Source organism: Podarcis bocagei (genome assembly GCF_964188305.1).
Source record: "Podarcis bocagei genome assembly, chromosome: 3".
NCBI classification, from domain to species: Eukaryota; Metazoa; Chordata; class Lepidosauria; order Squamata; family Lacertidae; genus Podarcis; species Podarcis bocagei.
The window spans coordinates 80,790,427-80,809,606 of NC_138127.1; the positions used below are offsets into that span (position 1 = coordinate 80,790,427).

At 43.0% G+C, this 19,180-nt stretch overlaps 1 long non-coding RNA gene across 1 annotated transcript; it reads left to right on the plus strand.

Annotated features, from left to right (window-relative positions):
- Nucleotides 1–337: 337 nt before the first annotated feature.
- LOC308582729 lies at nucleotides 338–12,862 on the plus strand. The gene is made up of 3 exons (XR_014005815.1): nucleotides 338–380; nucleotides 10,644–10,848; nucleotides 11,729–12,862. It is a non-coding gene; the product is annotated as an uncharacterized lncRNA (long non-coding RNA).
- The last annotated feature ends 6,318 nt before the right edge of the window (nucleotides 12,863–19,180 follow it).

Sequence of the window (19,180 nt, forward strand, 5' to 3'; positions counted from 1 at the left end):
GGGAGCCTGGTAGCAAAGCTGCCTTGTGGGGCAAGGTGTAATTCCAGAAAATGTAGTATCAGAATTAAACCATGATATTATATAGCTTGGGGTTGTGGCAACTGTGTGAGACGCAGCCCATGTTACATGTCTGTTCTGTGCGCCTAGAAATCATGCTTGGGCCTGTGCTTCCAAGAGCCAACAAGCCAGTGTGATCTCGTGGTTAGAGTGTCAGACCAGGACCTGGGAGACCAGGTTTAAAATCCCCACTCAGCTATGAAGCTCATTGGGTGACCCTGAGCCAGTCACTGCCTCTCAGCCCAACCTACCTCACAGGGTTGTCATGGCGATCAGTTGAGAAGGGAACCATGTACGTCACCTTGAGCTTCTCAGAGAAAGAGGTGGGATAGAAATGAAAATAATAAAATAAATAATTTGTTGGTCAGTTTGGGCTGCACCCCTACCCAAACTGCAACCAGTTCTTTAATCCTCTGTCACTTTCTTTCCATATACAGTGGTACCTCGGGTTAAGTACTTAATTTGTTCCGGAGGTCCATACTTAACCTGAAACTGTTCATAGAATCATAGAATCATAGAATCATAGAGTTGGAAGAGACCACAAGGGCCATCGAGTCCAACCCCCTGCCAAGCAGGAAACACCATCAGAGCACTCCTGACATATGGTTGTCAAGCCTCTGCTTAAAGACCTCCAAAGTAGGAGACTCCACCACACTCCTTGGCAGCAAATTCCACTGTCGAACAGCTCTTACTGTCAGGAAGTTCTTCCTAATGTTTAGGTGGAATCTTCTTTCTTGTAGTTTGGATCCATTGCTCCGTGTCCGCTTCTCTGGAGCAGCAGAAAACAACCTTTCTCCCTCCTCTATGTGACATCCTTTTATATATTTGAACATGGCTATCATATCACCCCTTAACCTCCTCTTCTCCAGGCTAAACATGCCCAGCTCCCTTAGCCGTTCCTCATAAGGCATCGTTTCCAGGCCTTTGACCATTTTGGTTGCCCTCCTCTGAACACGTTCCAGTTTGTCAGTGTCCTTCTTGAATTGTGGTGCCCAGAACTGGACACAGTACTCCAGGTGAGGTCTGACCAGAGCAGAATACAGTGGCACTATTACTTCCCTTGATCTAGATGCTATACTCCTATTGATGCAGCCCAGAATTGCATTGGCTTTTTTAGCTGCCGCGTCACACTGTTGGCTCATGTCAAGTTTGTGGTCAACCAAGACTCCTAGATCCTTTTCACATGTACTGCTCTCAAGCCAGGTGTCACCCATCTTGTATTTGTGCCTCTCATTTTTTTTGCCCAAGTGCAATACTTTACATTTCTCCCTGTTAAAATTCATCTTGTTTGTTTTGGCCCAGTTCTCTAATCTGTCAAGGTCGTTTTGAAGTGTGATCCTGTCCTCTGGGGTGTTAGCCACCCCTCCCAGTTTGGTGTCATCTGCAAATTTGATTAGGATGCCCTTGAGTCCATCATCCAAGTCGTTGATAAAGATGTTGAATAAGACCGGGCCCAAGACAGAACCCTGTGGCACCCCACTAGTCACTCTTCTCCAGGATGAAGAGGAACCATTGATGAGCACTCTTTGGGTTCGGTCAGTCAGCCAGTTACAAATCCACTGAGTCGTAGCATAGTCAAGACCGCATTTTACCAGTTTCTTTACAAGAATATCATGGGGCACCTTGTCAAATGCCTTGCTGAAATCAAGGTAGGCTACATCCACTGCATTCCCTTCATCTACCAGGCTTGTAATTCTGTCAAAAAACGAGATCAGGTTAGTCTGACATGACTTATTTTTCAGAAATCCATGCTGACTATTGGTGATCACAGCATTCCTTTCTAGGTGCGCACAGACTGTTTGCTTAATGATCTGCTCCAGAATCTTCCCTGGTATTGATGTCAGACTGACTGGGCGGTAATTATTTGGGTCCTCTCTTTTCCCCTTTTTGAAAATAGGGACAACATTTGCCCTCCTCCAGTCTGCCGGGACTTCGCCTGTTCTCCAGGAATTCTCAAAGATGACTGCCAGTGGTTCTGAGATCACATCTGCCAGTTCTTTTAATACTCTTGGATGCAGTTCATCTGGCCCTGGAGACTTGAATACATCTAAACTAGCCAAGTATTCTTGTACTATCTCCTTAGTTATTCTGGGCTGTGTTTCCTTTGCTGAATCATTTGCTCCAAATTCTTCAGGTCGGGCATTGTTTTCCTTATCGGAGAAGACTGAGGCAAAGAAGGCATTGAGGAGTTCAGCCCTTTCTGTGTCCCCTGTTTGCATTTCACCATCTTCTCCTCTGAGTGACCCCACTGTTTCTTTGTTCTTCCTTTTGCTACGAACATACCCATAGAAGCCTTTTTTGTTGCTTTTAACCTCTCTAGCAAGCCTGAGTTCATTCTGTGCTTTAGCTCTTCTGACTTTGTGTCTACATGTGCTGGCTATTTGTTTGAATTCCTCTTTGGTGGTTTCCCCCCTTTTCCATTTTTTGTACACATCCTTTTTTAATCTTAACTCAGTTAAAAGTTCTTTAGATAGCCACCCTGGCTTCTTTAGGCACCTTCCATGTTTCCGTCTCATTGGTATTGCCTGAAGTTGTGCTTTTACTATCTCCCTCTTAACAAACTCCCAGCCATCATGAACTCCCTTTCCTTTTAGTATTACTGTCCATGGGATCTCACCCAGCACTTCCCTAAGTTTTATGAAGTCGGCTTTCTTAAAATCAAGAAATTGAGTCCTAGTATGCTTGGCTGCTCCTTTCCGCTGTATAGTAAACTTCAGAAGAGCATGATCACTCGCGCCTAATGATCCTTCCACTTCTACCCCACTAACCAGCTCATCAACATTGGTTAGGACCAGATCTAAAATGGCTGTTCCTCTTGTTGCTTCTCCCACTTTCTGAACAATGAAGTTGTCTGCAAGGCCAGTGAGGAATCTGTTTGACCTTATGCTCTTGGCTGAGTTTGACATCCAACAAATGTCCGGGTAATTGAAGTCCCCCATTACTACTATCTCCCTTCCTTTTGCATACTTGGCCATCTGTTCCAGGAAGGCATCATCTATGTCCTCCGTTTGGCTTGGGGATCTATAGTAAACTCCCACAATGAGGTCTCTGTTATTCTTCTCTCCCTTAATTTTGACCCAAATGCTCTCACTTTGGCTTTGAGGTTCTAAATCTTGGATCTCTTCACAGGTATACACATCCCTGACATATAACGCCACTCCTCCTCCTTTCTTGTCTGGTCTGTTTCTCTGAAATAGATTGTATCCCCCCATTATTACATTCCAATCGTGGGACTTATCCCACCAGGTTTCAGTGATGCCTATTATGTCATATTTAGTTTGCTGTACCAAGAGCTCAAGCTCATCTTGTTTATTTCCCATGCTTTGCGCATTAGTGTACAGACATTGAAGTCCATTAATCATTCCCCCGTGTCTCTTATTTAAGGATTTTTTCCTCCCACCACTAGGTCTGTGTGCTGTTTGCTCCATTTGGTCTATGACATTTGGATGATCATCTTCATCAGTTGATAGACTCCTACCTTCAGGAGCACTGTCTCCCTCCCCCACATTAGTCAGTTTAAAGCCCTCCTGATGAGGTTTCTGAGATTTTTGGCAAAAACGTTCCTCCCAACCGTTGTGAGGTGCAGCCCATCGCTTGCCAGAAGTCCATCTTCAAGAAACTGCAGTCCGTGATCTAAGAATCCAAACCGTTCCTGTTTACACCATTTGCGAAGCCAGCTGTTCACTTCCACTATTTTTCCTTCTCTCCCTGGGCCACGTCGTTCAACTGGGAGGACAGATGAGATGACAATTTGTGCATTTAATTGCTTCAATTTCCTGCCCAGAGCCTCGTAGTCTCTTTTGATCTTCTGGAGGCTATTGCTTGCAGTGTCATTGGTTCCCACATGAACCAAGAGGAAGGGGTATTTGTCAGTGGGTTTTATGATTCTTTGCAGACGTTCAGTTACATCTTGGATCTTAGCCCCGGGGAGACAGCACACTTCCCGAGACATCTTGTCAGGCCCACAAATCACTGCTTCTGTTCCCCTCAGTAGGGAATCCCCTATCACCACTACACGCCTCCTCTTAGGTTTGGTCGGGGTTCTTCCATGAGCTGTCCGTTCCAAGGTCGCCTGCACATTCCCTGAGGACTGACTTTGCTGCTCGTCTTCATTTACCTGATCGACCGAAATGAGGGAGACATCCTCAAATGGAGTCTGCTCTTCGTCTTCCAGGCTAGGGGAGAGGACCTCGAAGCGATTGTGTATTTCTAAACAATCAGAACGAACTCGGGGCCTCCTACTTCTCTGAGTCACGTTTCTCCATATATCTGGCTCAACCTGTTCTTAACCTGAAGCATCACTTTAGCTAATGGGGCCTCCCGCTGCCGCCGCACCATAGGAGCACAATTTCTGTTCTTATCCTGAAGCAAAGTTCTTAACCTGAAGCACTATTTCTGGGTTAGCGGAGTCTGTAACCTGAAGCGTATGTAACCTGAAGCATATGTAAGCCGAGGTACTACTGTACAGTCATACCTCGGGTTACAGCCGCTTCAGGTTGCGTTTTATCGGTTTACTTCCGGGTTTCGGCGGCCGCGCATGCACAGAAGCACTAAATCGCACTTTGCACATGCACAGAAGCGCTGAATCACAACTCACACATGTGCAGATGCGCCGCTGCGGGTTGTGAACGCTGTGGGCTGCAAACGTGCATCCCGCACGGATCACATTCACAACCCGAGCGTCCACTGTATTTTTTTAAAAAGAATCATAGGATTGTAGAGTTGGAAGATACCACAAGAGTCAACTAGTTCAACCCAGCCCCTTGCAATGCAGGAATATTTTGGTCAACACGGGGCTTGAACCTATGACCCTGTGATTAAGCATCTCATGCTCTACCAACTAAGCTATCCCTCAGAACAGTGGCCTCTGTCACACTGTAATTAATCAATGGTGCAAAGACAGAAGGGGCCAAAGTGTCCTGGAAATGACTCCTTAGAGTAGGTGTCTGGAGGGACTGAAAGTATCTATCTATTTATGCATTGCCAAGCTGAGTTATCTGTACAGCAGCCTGAGCAGGCAGGCCAGCAGGCCATCTACTCACTCTTCCCTACTATGGTGAGATGTATTTTATTTCTATTTAAATTATAGAATTGTTTGCACAACACATGTTAGCATATGTAAAAAGTCTGCAAAATATATGCTTTGTCCTCTATTTGGTGATGCAGAAGTGGCAGCCCACGGAACGTGCAGCGTGGATATTTGCAGGGCAGCAGGACTGCTCACAAAGCAGCCGAGACTGTTGCAGGCATCAGGAAGAAGAAACAGATCACTTACAAAATCCCCCAAAAGGTAAAAGAGACTTAGCACTAATAAAATTCTCAAGCACTACAAAGGACAGCCGCAAACAAAACCTTTCAAGCGTGTTGCAAAGTGCCATATACAAATGGGACACTAGATGGCAAAGGTGAGCTATGGCAAATTCAATATATATTTTTCAAAACTTTTTTTAAAGCATTTTCACAGCGTTTTCTATATGTGTGTAGATTCCACCAAAGTGCCAAGAGAGGTAGGGATGTGGGTAAACTCCCCCAGGGTTGAGATGGATTGGGCCAAGGTAGCCCAGGACCTTTATGGCTGAGTGGTGAGTTGAGCCCTGGTCTCCCAAGTCCTAATCTAGCACTCTGACCACTACACTGGGAGTTGTGCAGAGACAGCATCTCTCTCTCTCTCTCTCTCTCTCTCTCTCTCTCTCTCTCTCTCTCTCTCTCATTCTTGCTCTTCTTCTTCTTCTTCCTCCTCCTCCTGTATAGCATTTTGACATATGTCTTGATAACAGGACTTTCATTGTCTGTGTCCAACGACCTGCAAATAACCTGTCAGATTATGGCAACACTTTTTTTTAAGATAGCAACAATTTTAGACAGCAACAATTACTGGAAAATAAGTGTTTTTATTTGCAATTTGCATACTGCTTGATTGTAAGAGAACCTCTAAGTGGTTTCAGAATCAAACCCGCTTGTCAATAACCCTGTTCAGCAGAGAATGAAAATGCAGCCACTGGTTATTGGAGTATGACAGGCCCGTGGGGAATGGATGATAGGGAAACTGTGCGGTTAGGAAGCTTTCTTTGCCACTTACATTTGGAACAACCTACACAACTGTCTCGCGGCTTTGCTGCTAGTGAGTAATGCAGTTATCTTAAAGCCATGCCAGTAAAACCCTCGTTTCAGACCACATTATTCTGCATATGCCACATATAGGAAAAGCTGCAGAATAAAACTATTTTCCAAGCGGTTTTTTGAGTACTTTTATTGGGCCTATTTTTATGTGTCCCATGGTTGTTGTTGTTTTTATTAAAAAAGAAGAGAAAAAGCCACTCGTCTTATTTGCCATATGTTGGGCTCAGAAAGAAAGTCTCAAAACTGACTTCAAATAAGATTTCCTATGGTTAAAAAGTTAAAAACCATCATAAGTCTGAAATTCCATTTCAGTGGGCTTTCCAAGCTTAGGAGGAAGTGGTGCATGTAACAGCAGAAACTTGGGAAACCTCTTTTCTTGAACAAGGTAAATCTCCTATGTCTTGAGCCACTAGGTGCAAGAGAGGAATCTTAGGCCTCTCAAGAGACCGAGATGGGTTTTAAATCAATGTAGACTCTCAAGGCTATTCCCTTTTATTTTGGCACGGCTGGATTAAATGGGCATGAGCAAAGACCAATATTTCTGCAAAGATTTAAAAAAATGCCATTTGATATAAATACAGTGCTTTTAAAATAACTGCACCAGTGCACTAAGGGCAGTGTAGCAACTGTTTTCTAAATGTTACAGATCTTTGGTTCCATTATTATTATTATTATTATTATTATTATTATTATTATTATTATTATTATTATTATTATTATTAGAATTTATATACTGCCCAATACCTGGGGGTCTTAGGGCAGTTCACATTAAAAGATCACAGTATATAAAATAAAAATAAAAGAAATCACCCAATAAGACCCCCTCTCCCCAAAAGAGCCATATTTTAAAAGGGTATGTCATGCCTGTGTGGACAACTAATCACATCAAGTAACAATGCAGACCCTCACTTCTGCATCCTCCATCCAAGTCAGTATTTAACCTCCAACCCTTCTATATGATTATGTTCCCGGTCTCTGGCCTTCGTAGTTCTTGTTCTCCTGGACAGCTACCTTGACTGCTGCCTGTTCACAATAATACCTCTTGCCTACAAGTCTGTGTGAGAGCCAGTGTGGTGTAGTGGTTAAGAGCGATAGACTTGTAATCTGGGGAACTGGGTTCGCGTCTCCGCTCCTCCACATGCAGCTGCTGGGTGACCTTGGGCCAGTCACACTTCTCTGAAGTCTCTCAGCCCCACTCACCTCACAGAGTCTTTGTTGTGGGGGAGGAAGGGAAAGGAGAATGTTAGCCACTTTGAGACTCCTTCTAGTAGTGATAAAGTGGGATATCAAATCCAAACTCTTCTTCCTTCATGCCTGTGTCAGAACTGGACTCCATGGCAGCCTTGCAGAAACAAGGACTCAGGCCTGACGTCACCTCAATCACTAAGCTATGGATGTCAGTTTTGACTGTCTCAAGCAGGAGTGGAGAACCTCAAAGTCCTCCAGACATTTTTGTCCCACTCCCACAAACCCCAGTAAAAGATGGTCTAGGATGATGGGAGTTGTAGTCCAGCAACTTCTAATGTCCAAACTCCCCACCCGCATCTTATGCAATGGTTCCGAAAAATGATGCGTCTTTTTATTCAATATGAGAGAAATATTTGGAAAGTGTGTTTGTGTGTGTGGAGAGGTCCATTAAGAGCCTCTCTACAATCTAACCTGATCTGCGAGGTCAATGGAAATGTGTTTAAAACATAAGCAATTTTTTTTCAATTAAAAAAGTCAAAACATAGAGGCTAAAAATAAATTGCGTTTCTAAAAAAGGGTTCCTGTAATTTTAAGTTTAAAATATGAGCCTGAGTAATCAAGGAAAGTATTTTTACTGCCCAGTCAATATTTTTCCTGGAAGCTTCAATAAATAGACTTTCTTTAGATCTTGAGTGTGTGTGTGCCTAATGGTCTTAGGTGTCTTATACCACAGAAAACTTTATCCTCAAGATATAGAGTAAACAGGAACTCTGTGGTTACGTAGTTCCTGGGGTGGGGGACTGGGGAGGCAAAAAAAGAAGGCCTGGTTTCCATGCTCTACAGAAAATTTATTCCTATTTTAAGAGCTATTTGCCCTCCTAGCCCAAACCTGTTATAACATCCTTTGTTTCTGTAGTGGTTCTAGGGGTTGCTTGTGTGTAAATCAACGCCACTCTTGGCTGGTTGCCTGAATGAACCCTTTCTGTCTGGACAGCCACGTGCCCGTGGCTGTCTCAATTGCTGGCAGAATCCGTTAGTGGGCGTTTCTTGAACTTCTTCCAGCAAAGAAGCTCTTTGACGCTTAATCTCCTCCTAGCCTCCCTGCGCGGAAGCCTTCTGCGCAGGGAGGGTGTGGGCATCGGAGGACCCATGCTCTCCCCACTGGTTCCCGGCGAAGAGTCTTGGAGCCACCTCGCCGATTCTCCCATCTGCCCCCCTTCTCCACTGGTGTTACGCTGATTTCCTTCCCCAGAAGATGTGCTGCTTCTCTCCCTCCTGGGACGCTCTCCGGAATCCCTCTGGAGCCCTCCCTCTCCCTCTGGCTCCAATGGCAGTTCCCTGACAGTTTCTATTTATTTTGCTTTGCAGACCTTAGGTTACTTTCCTCCTATCACGAGTATTGTGTCTTTCACCTCACTTTCGTTTGTTTGCTGGAAAAGCACAAGGAGAGCTTATTTCACCACCTCTCTGTTTATTTCTTTTCTTTTCTGAATCAGCAACTTGTAAAGGCCATGAACCATCTAAGATTGAACTATCTAAGACTGAAGGGAAGTGGGTGAGAGGAAGGTTCGTGGCAATGTGCAAGTGTGAGCTTGTGTGTGCTTCAAACACGCATAAATGAGGAGTTGCCTGTAGCAATAATAATAATAGTAAGGAATATTGCTTGCAAAATGGAGATATTAAGAAAAATTACTTAGAACAAACATGCACAAGAAATGTGACCAAAATGCTGATTGATTTTCATGGTGAACTGAAGACTGGGAAAAATGAGAAAGTTAAGGGAAACCAAAAAAACTGGAGAGAATCATTCATCCTATCTGAAACTATCAACATGGCCTTCTTGCCAATCTCTCTAGAAATTCCAGAAGCAACTCTAGACAAGCTATCAACTTTCCAAATCATTGATATGTACTAATGTGATTCTCTTGATGAGAAAATACTATATATACACTATAGCATGGCTATAGTCTGAAATCCCTTTCTTGTTGCCTTGACATCTTTTTTTTTTCTTTGTACAAGAAAAGCAGATGTTTCCTTGTGGTTCTACATCTCCATACGTGTCTGTTAATATGTCATTGGCTGTTGAGAGACACAACTAGTTCCTGGAGAGCAGAAATGGCTGTGGGAAGAGAAGTACTTGGCACTGGAAGATGAATTTTGAGGATCCGTAGTCCATCGACAGCTCAAAGTTCACAGTGGATGTCTTCAGAAGTGTCCCAGTGTGACTTGGATCTAGAGTAGAAAGTGCATGAATTCTAAGCAAACTGAACTTTCGAATAAACGTTCTGGGTATTATTAGATTCTCAAGGCTATAGTGGTCAAGACGTAAAAATTCTCAGAATGCTCTCTCCAATTTCTAGATTTATTCTTTTTGGAGAGGAGTCATAATTTTGTGGGGAACTCGTGTGGGAGGCCAGTATAAAGAATGCATGGGTGGGAGGGAATGCTTTTTCAGACAAAAAAGAAAGAAAGAGAGGAAATGTGTGACACTGGATTACTATGAGATTCTCATCCACACTGTGTTCATGTAAGAGAGGGTGGTGAATGTTAACTAAGGCTGCGTCTCTCCACCAATGTTTTCCACCTTTCATTCTACCTTTGTGCTAGAATCTAGAAAAGACAAGGAAAGCAAGGGACATTGGTCATTGACTCAACTGAGCGACCACTTTCCATTCAAGCTGGTGGTTCTAAGCAGTAACGCTCAGCAGGGCTGCACTTGTGGGGCTGTGTTGCTCTCCCATCTCTCCAATGCCATGTGTCACTGCCGCTTACTGGTGGCGTTAAGGTAGCAGGACCTCACTGCAGGGCAGAGGCAGGAGTCTGGGATTGGCTCTGTCACTGCGTCTGCACCGTGCTGATCTCTGGCCAGTAAGCGGCAGTGATGCAAGGCACTGGGAACACAGTAGAGCAATACAGCTCCACCTATGCAGCCCCACCAACCACTTTGGGTTACAAGACCTACTACATAATTTTTTTTGTTTCCTTATTTTCTTCCTCCCTCCCCATCCCCTTTCTTCATGCGATTTATATCATGCCATTAATACGGTGGGCCTGACTTCTGTATTGTAAGTCTGGCTTGTTTTTAATCTCTGCACATAGTTTAGTACAGTTACGGCACGTCATAAGTGATAAATAACAAATGGGAACTGCAGCAAAAATGCAGAGTGCTCCTGCTGAGGACCCCAGCAGCCGGCCAAACATGCCATTTTTGAGGATACTCTATTCACTTTCCCCTCCTCTCCTCTGACAATCTTTTTCCCCCTCCTTTTTTTTTTTAGTTCTGCAAACCCTGAGGCTCTCCCAAGCCTATCAATATCTCTCTCATGTGCAGGAGTGGTGCTATTTTGGCTCCACAAGGATCTTCACTTGGAGAATGAGTTCGCCGTTGATACAGAGAAAGAGGGGGAATGATAGTTACGTGGACATGTACGAGGCGTCTCTACATATACACAAGTGTTTGCATAAAGAGGAGTGTACATGTTGGTTTGTACAGCTCAGCTATTTGTGTGCACAGACTGTTTGTCCGCTGAATGCAAGAAGTCATGTGAATAGTCCTTCTAGTACTGGGTATAAACAGTGGGGGTTGACAGTCACCTTAAAAGCCTTCTTCTGGTGAGATAATGTTGGAAACAGGATGCAAGTTGGACCTTTGGTCCAGTTCAGGAAGACAGTCCTCACATAGGCTCTTGCGCTGCTGTTCAGAATGACCTGGTTTGCTAGAATTCAAGGGCTGTTGACACTGAGCATCTCCAAGCAACCGTAGTTGTAGCTGCTCTTGTTTATAACATGGGCTTCATGTTCCAAGTGAGAAGAAATTGTGCCACCCCAAACAGCCAAACATTTTGACAAGATATTAATTGCTGCAGCCCCCTGTTTATCCAAGCATATTTAAAAATGAAATTGCATCCCTTTTCGTCCTTTTCCAGTTGTGCCAGAGGTAGGGAATTATTATTTTTTATAATCTTCTTGTATTCCATTTGGATTTTTGTTAGCAGCAGAGGGCAGCACCCCATCCTAGAATCAGGGAGTCATTTTGACCCACTGCCATTATTTTTAAGCAGACACCATATCTACCTTTGGCAAAGACTCCGGATTGTATCCTGTGTTGGTCATACTCAGAGCAGACCTACTGAAAGTTATCAACATGCCTAACTTTGTTCTCCGGATTTCAGTGGGTCTACTCTGAGGAAAACCTATTTGGAGACAACCCTCTCCCTTGTTCATTCCTGGACAGATTGAGTTAAGAAAATAGGTTATAATCAGCCAAACCCGTTTGCTTACTTGGGACATTAAGTACTTTGCTACTCAACTGCCAGCTATAATTTGGTGTGTTTTTAAAATAGTAATTCCTTTTTTTTTTCAGTCTTCCAGAGTGTACTCACATTTTGAACATGAAGTATCAAAGTATTCCAGTGGCACTGAAAGCGGTGGGCAAAGTCCAAGAGTTTCAGAATTAATTTGCATTTAACTCAGATAAGTACCTCAAGATTTAAATGCTTATTTGGAGCTTATCTAAACAAGTTGGATCTCGTCAGTCAGCACATATGATTGGATTTTTCACAACATGAAAGCTGCCTTGTGGGGCATCCAGTACTTCTCATTACTATTTTGTTACTGTCTCGGTATTTTGGCCTTTCTCTATTCATGTCTCAGTATTTTGGCGGCCTTTGTTCCTGTCTAGGTATTTTGGCCTCTTTTGACTTCTAACCCAGCTGGAAACGAAAATGTTGAGAGAGGCATATGGAAATGCTGAAAAATAATAATTTTAAAAAATATATATTGGAGGGACACTTTAAGGGCTCATGTAAAAGCACCAAGGTGACAATCTTAAAATCGGTGGTGCAACTAAGGTATTGTTGTGCTGCAATCCTAAAGGGGGAAAGGACCCATCACCTCATCCTAAACCCTGCCAGATTGTGCCGGCAGCATGGGAGTGAGAGTGCAGGAATGTCCTGCATTCCTTTGTCCATTTCTGGGCTTCACATCCTTCCCTCTCCCCCTTCCATTTTCCCTCTGAATGTTTCCAACTGAGCTTGCAATAGGAAGGAGAGGTTTAGATGTGCTCAAAAGGGTATCTAAATTGCCCCCTGGTCTGGGGAACATGACAGGAGACCAGGAGGAAGGCTGAGGGACATTCTCAGATGGCCCCTTATTGGCCCTGCTATGTGGGATGAATGTAGTCTCTCTTGCTGCCTTAAACACTGGAATTCTGAGTCTGACGTCGGGTAGAGGGACCCAGCCCATCCTATTGCTGCTGAGATGACTTCCCAGAGACCACAGGATTGCATCCTTAGACTCTGGACATAATTTTCTTAAAGAAGAGGGTACCATCTTTAGATGGTAATGTGTATTACTTAATTTAAATGTTTTTAGTGAACCATGCTGAATTTGGGGATCCTGCTGTTTATTTTGCTGAGTGGGGCCCAGGACATCTGCCCCGAAGTCATTCCCTGAAGGCGCCACTGCTTAAAATGAGCAAATACATCATTACGTTTCATTACTCAGCCCCACTTGCAGGCATCAGGTGGATCTTGACAACAGATGAGAGTGATTGGACTTGTATTGCCAGTTGCTTTCCAAGTGATTGCTACAGGACAATAAAATATATTTAAAAACAGGAAGAAAATGGGTCAAGAGTTCCTTTTTTCTTTTTTCTTTTTTCTTTCCTTGGGTCTAATTACTGGGTTAGAGTTTCCTTGCCACAAATGTTATTTCTTTTTTCTTGCTGGCCCAAAGCAACCGTGATTTCACATCCAGCATATCTGATGAGTTTCTAATGAAATCTAAACAATGTCTGCCCTGGTTCTTTGTGAAGAGGAATTACTTGTGTGCTGAACCCCTGAGCTAACAGGCATGAGCTCTTCCTTACAGACTTGCAAATGATACCCAAACAAAACTTTCCCGAGCCCTGTTGGCCTGGGTCCTTAATCCCACTCGCCACAGTTGGGCCAAAGTGTCCATTGTCCAGTGAATGATAGCACCACAACTCTGAAATGGCATGGGGACAAACAACCATTTTAAGCATCCTTCCCCAGTCCCATGCCCTCCAGATAACTATGGACCACAACAACCATCAGTGCTAGCCAGCATCCCTCCAGATGTTTTACACCCTGTAGCTGATATGAGCTGTCACCCAAAACATCTGGAGGACAACAGATTGGGGAAGAATGCATTATAGTAACCTAGAGCTAAAACATTATACATGATATGAACATATGAAATGGACTAAATTTAGCAACGGTCTTGGTGAACCTTGGGGGGGGTTGTTTAACACACACAAAATTAATCCACTGAAATGTAATATCAAGATCAGTGTAGGTGTAATCTTAACTCTTTCTGCTTGTAATGTGTTTCCACTGAAAATTGCTTCTCCTAAGCTGCTTTTACTTCCACTGGCAGTACCAGACCTAGCTTTTAGGGAACTAAAGTATAAAATACAGATCAAGACAAATGGGAAGATGATAAGCATGGAGGACAATTTTATTTGCATTTTTAAGCAAACCAACTTAATTAGCACCTCTCAGATCGATACGTAGGTCGGAATTGGAATTGTCCTTCAGGTTTCACACTTCTCTGAATTTTGCAATGCAGTTCTCATCTCAAAAGAAGGACAACCCAAAATGCATTAAATCGTGGTATGTGAAGAAGGAACCCCACAAATTGGGTGGCATTCAACTAAGTTGTGTGCATGGAACAAGGACCACCAATGCAACATGACTTAGCCCTCATCTCCTCCTTCCTTGTACCCCCACCCCCTAAATCTGTTCAGGAGAGTTTGGGGAACCCCTAGAACAAGTCTAGGGACCTCACAGGGGGCGGGGAGAAGACCCCACTGTGCAAGCAGACCTCATTTCATGTGTGCATACCCCACTTAGCACTACATTGAATTCCACCCATTATATTCTGTATTTTAGTTTGTGAGAGAGAGAGAGCACGCAGAGGAGCAGGGCCAGAAAATAAAGAGAGGGGGAGAAAGAAAGAAAGAAAGAAAGAAAGAAAGAAAGAAAGAAAGAAAGAAAGAAAGAAATGCAAAAGGAAAGAATTGAGGCACAGCATAATCATTTGTGAATTATCAGACCTTTATTTATTACTTTATTTTCTTATATTTACCCAAGGTACTGTGCATGTCATTTCCTGGTGGGAATGCATCCAGGCACTGACCAGACCCAGACCTGCTTAGCTTCCACAAGGGAAATGTGACTTCCAACCACTCCCTGCAGCAATGGGATCTAGCGTGCAGCTTAGGTGTGAAAGGAAGACCGGGGTAATTGGGAAAGTGAGAATCCACATCACTGCTTTGAGAAAAGAAGCAGTGTTGGGTCACAATTCTCCATCTATGTCTCTGGGCCAGGGAGACTCTATATCTGGCTGCAGTGAAGATGGGAGTGGTGGAGGAGATATTTTGCCTGGGATTTAGCAAGGTCTAGGGTTACCTCCTGAAAATGCAACACACTCCTAAGTTGCGGACGTGAAAATGGGTCTGTTGAGGAACAGAACTATTTTTCATTTGGACAGATTTCTACTATGCAATACATGTAGTTATATTCCCAACCTATGTCACAGTACATAAAAAACAAAAACAAAATCCTAACTGTTCCCATGAGGCTTGTCTGGTTTTATGACACATCATCTTGAGTAGTATTTATTGCTCTTTCTGTCTGACTCTTTCCGCAATGCTCACCCATCTTTGAATCACCAAAATGCAGAAGGAGCTGTGATTCAAGTGAAAATCTGAGCAAGCAAACTGGTTTGGCTTTCGCACAATGGAAAGTTCATCCTGCAGCCAGAGGTGATTACTCCGCTCTGATCATAATTTTACTTGGATCATGACAAACAGATAATCTGGGTTGGTTTTAGGCCATTTTAATTTAGGCACTTTGCAGTAAGTAAGGTGGTTTAAACCTCTTTCTCCTCCTCCTCACTGCCGTTTGCTGCAAGCGGTGATTTATCACGATTAATGATAGAGAAAAGTATCTGTCTGGAGAACATTTCATGCGAGCAGGCGCCAAGCATAACACCAGACTAATACCAAATTAATTGCCTGGATTTCCTAAACTAATTATGGGCAAAATATCTACAGATTTTCATATGCTCCTTCTGTTAACTGCACTATGAATGGATTATTTATTTATTGACTTAATTATGCAGTCAAGTCAGTGGGACAAGAAGCAAACTACGTTATCCTAACAGCTTGGGGCTCATCACAGCCAGGAACCTTTGTCCAAGGTGTCTGTTTGGAAGCTATGTGGAAGAGGAACCCCATTTAAACGTAGCACTAAGTGCATGGGCGGGGGCAGGGAACATACATGTGTGGTGGCTTTCTACCTGCCTGCCTGGCATTTAAACCAGTCCTCTCTGCAGCAGTCACATGCCAGGGATCTGTGGTCCAGGCAGGTGCTGCGTTGGCACGCTAATGCTGCATGCTTTGTGGCTAAGAGCCCAATTCTGGCATGAGGCTGTGTGCATGGAACGCATAGTTCATTGCTTAATGCAGTGAACTGGAAAGGCTGCTTGGCTATCTTATTATTATGAAAGCTCTCAGGTGAGAACTGGGGAGGGTCTGTCATTTTCTGTGAGGGCTGGGAATAAGAGCTACTTTTGGATAGAAAGAAGATTCTGCATTTGTCTACTGTTTTTGTATTTCCAATACCTTGCGGTTGATTTTCTCCTATTTTACATGTTGTTGCCGTTATGAGAAGCTGTATTTAATTTTGTATTTCTTATTATCACAACTGTATTTTTAGGACTGTTAAAAAATTATATTGTATGATATTATGTTATGCATCAGTATTTGTGTTCTTTGTTGTAAACCACTTCTATGGTCTTTTTGACAAAGGGCACTTATTAAATAAATACACTTATTAAATAAATAAATTTTATGTGATTTTTCTTGTTGTATTTTTGTTCTGCTCTATATTTGTTTTGCTATTTTGTATCTTGCTCTTCTTAATTCACATTTTAGGCCACCTTGGGGATCCCCCAAGATCAAAAATGTGGGATACTATATTTAGTAAAGGTGATATGCTACAAAGTAGTTGTGTTAGCACAGGGACTTCTGGCTGCTCAGAAGAAATCCCCTTTCATCTTCTGTTCCCCTAAACCAGTTCTGGGGGTTTCCCCAACCCTATGGAGCAGATCTGGGGAGTGCACAAGGACGCATGAAGAGAGGAGAGGAAAGGGAAGTTCTGTTGTGCAAACAGAAATCCTTGCACTAATGGAATTACTTTGATGGATACTGTCGTAAATATTTAAGTAGAAGGCTATGAATTTCCACCCCAAGGAGACATATTCATAGCAACAACCTTTTTGATCTTTTAGGCACCCAGAATTTTAAGAACATATTAAATTTCTGGAACATTTTAGACGTTCTGACTTTTAATTATTTTCTTTCTTTGTTATGACCACCTTGCTGCTTCTTTATAATTTTATAATTTTTGTACGCTACCTTGAAATCCTCACATTAAAAAGTGCTCTATGAATGCTCCAAATGAATAAATAAAATTATACTGGTGGCCAGTGACATGTGTCTCCCAGGCCAATCATTAGAATACCCTGTTACTCAAGAGATTGCAAACGTGGCAGCCACCAAGCAGCAGCCTTGCACAAATGTAAAGTTGGGCACACAAGCCACATGCGACAAGCAAAAGTGTTTTTCTTTCATCTCATGGAAGCTTGAGAATTCTGCTGTGGTCATCCCTGGCAAACCAGTTGCTCGTCCCAAACTTTCCCTCTTCCGTAACTGCAATTTGAATCCACTTGTATCCTGCCTAGAGATCCTATTTTTACATTCCTTTTGCGACGTGAGTTATTTCTTTAGGTAATGAGCCATGTACTGTGAGCGAGAGAGAGAGACAGAAAGAGATGGAGACAGAGAAGCGAGTGTGGCGAAGACCAGGCCAGCGGCTGGCATGGGAAGGGGGGTTACCCCAAGCCCTTTGGTATTTCAGTGCTGCTCAGCAATGTTGTGTGCGTGACCTGTTCATTCAGCCGAGGCCTCTCCAGAAGCTTTTCAAATGGATGACCCTTTCTGAACCTAATTAGGAGGTGGATGGAGGAGAGAGTACACTGGAGAATTTTAATAAAAGGAATTGAATTGCTTCTTCATCTTTGCAACCTGGGATTTAAGAGGGAATTTCACTGGCTTTGTAGCCACGTAAAATAAATAGACATTAGATGATGACAGGGAAAACAGAATTGCTGCCAAAGCTAAAAGGAGCTTGGCAAAAGAACAAAGGACGGCAACACAGTTGATCATTATTTACTATACGAACTTTTTCATAAAGCACAGAAGCAAGAGAGAGAGAGAGAGAGGAATAATGGACCCTCGCTAAAAGATGAAAAGGGTTTGCCCTAGCTTACATTTTCTGCTGACGAGAGCTAGGATGTGCCCCAGTTGTTAGAGAATCTTATTGTTCTGTTTAGCTCCTCAATAAAATTGATTACGGCAGCTAGGAAGTATTCCGTAGCATGAACTCTGTAATTTTTGAAAGAAATAACTGCAAAGGATATGCAGAAAAGAGAACAAATGCCTTCATGGACATGCATACATTACAACTCTCACCTCAAATATTTCCTTTCTAATTGAACCAGTGTGTATTTCTGCAGATTGTTCCTGGCCATGTCCTGATCTAATAATTTGATGAAAGTTTTTTTTTAAGAGCTTCAGTCCCCAATATCACTATTAATATAAATTATGAGCTGATAGCCAAATAATCTTGAATGTTACATCTTTCAATATGTATCCAGTTTGTTGCTGTTTACTCAGACACACAAACACGTTAAGCCAGTGTTATCATTCCTTGTCAAGCAGGCATTTGGAATTGGGCTTGAAGGATATATTGAGTTGCCAATTTTTGAAGTGGCCCTCGTTTCCATACCCCTAAAGGCAGAAAAGTAGGCCAGGCAGAGGAGCTTTTTTGAAATATAAGTTAGCAAAACTCTCTGCAGGAGCTATCAGATGTTTTCTATCCACACAGTCTGAAAGATGCCCCACTGAGAAAAAATGGTTTATCTTATGTAATACTTGACTGGAGGTTTGGGCCAACTTTGGGAGACATTTGCAGTGAAAGAGAGTGCCGTGTGACAAAGACACATGAGAGCAGAAGCAGCAAAGCAAATTGGGAAGTGCTGGGACTGCACAATCTTTTGGGCCTACTAAATTTATTCAGGCCTAACTGCTAACTGTTGAGTCACTCTAACATGTGACTTAGCAGCCAGTTTCACTTTGTGTTTCTCTGTAAGATGTCAGTGAGAGTCTGTCTGCTTCAGTTGTGATCAGAGTCAGTATGTAAACTCAGTTGAACTGTATGGAACCATGTTGTTTATGAAGAAGTTTATTTTAACTCAGTAAAGCTTTTATTTTTTAAAACTCTGCATTATTAATTTACACTGCGCGTCAGAGAGGACACCACCATCTTCCATATTTGGGAGCAAGTGGGGAGCAACACGAAACTGCACTCCTGTAATCTCTTTGCAGACACCTCTTTGCAAAAATTGTGTCTTCCCCGACTGGCTGCAATGTCCCTTGGGAGTGGTTGATATGTGGGTAGTGCTTAGTCACTCCAAGGCTTTGGTCATCAGACAACACACAGAAGACTCGGGTACCTTCACAACAGTGTTCTGTAACCAAAAAAACCAAAAAAAAAAACACCAGTTTTTGAGCCACGGGCACACTGTCTCAGTTTTAAGACAGAGAAAGAGAAAGAAAAAACTCTATCAGACTTTTGCGAAGGAGACTCTCATGCAGGCTCTCTTAAAAGTGATATGCCAGGTACCTAAACTCCCCCCCCCCCAGGGACCAATTGAAACTTTCTGA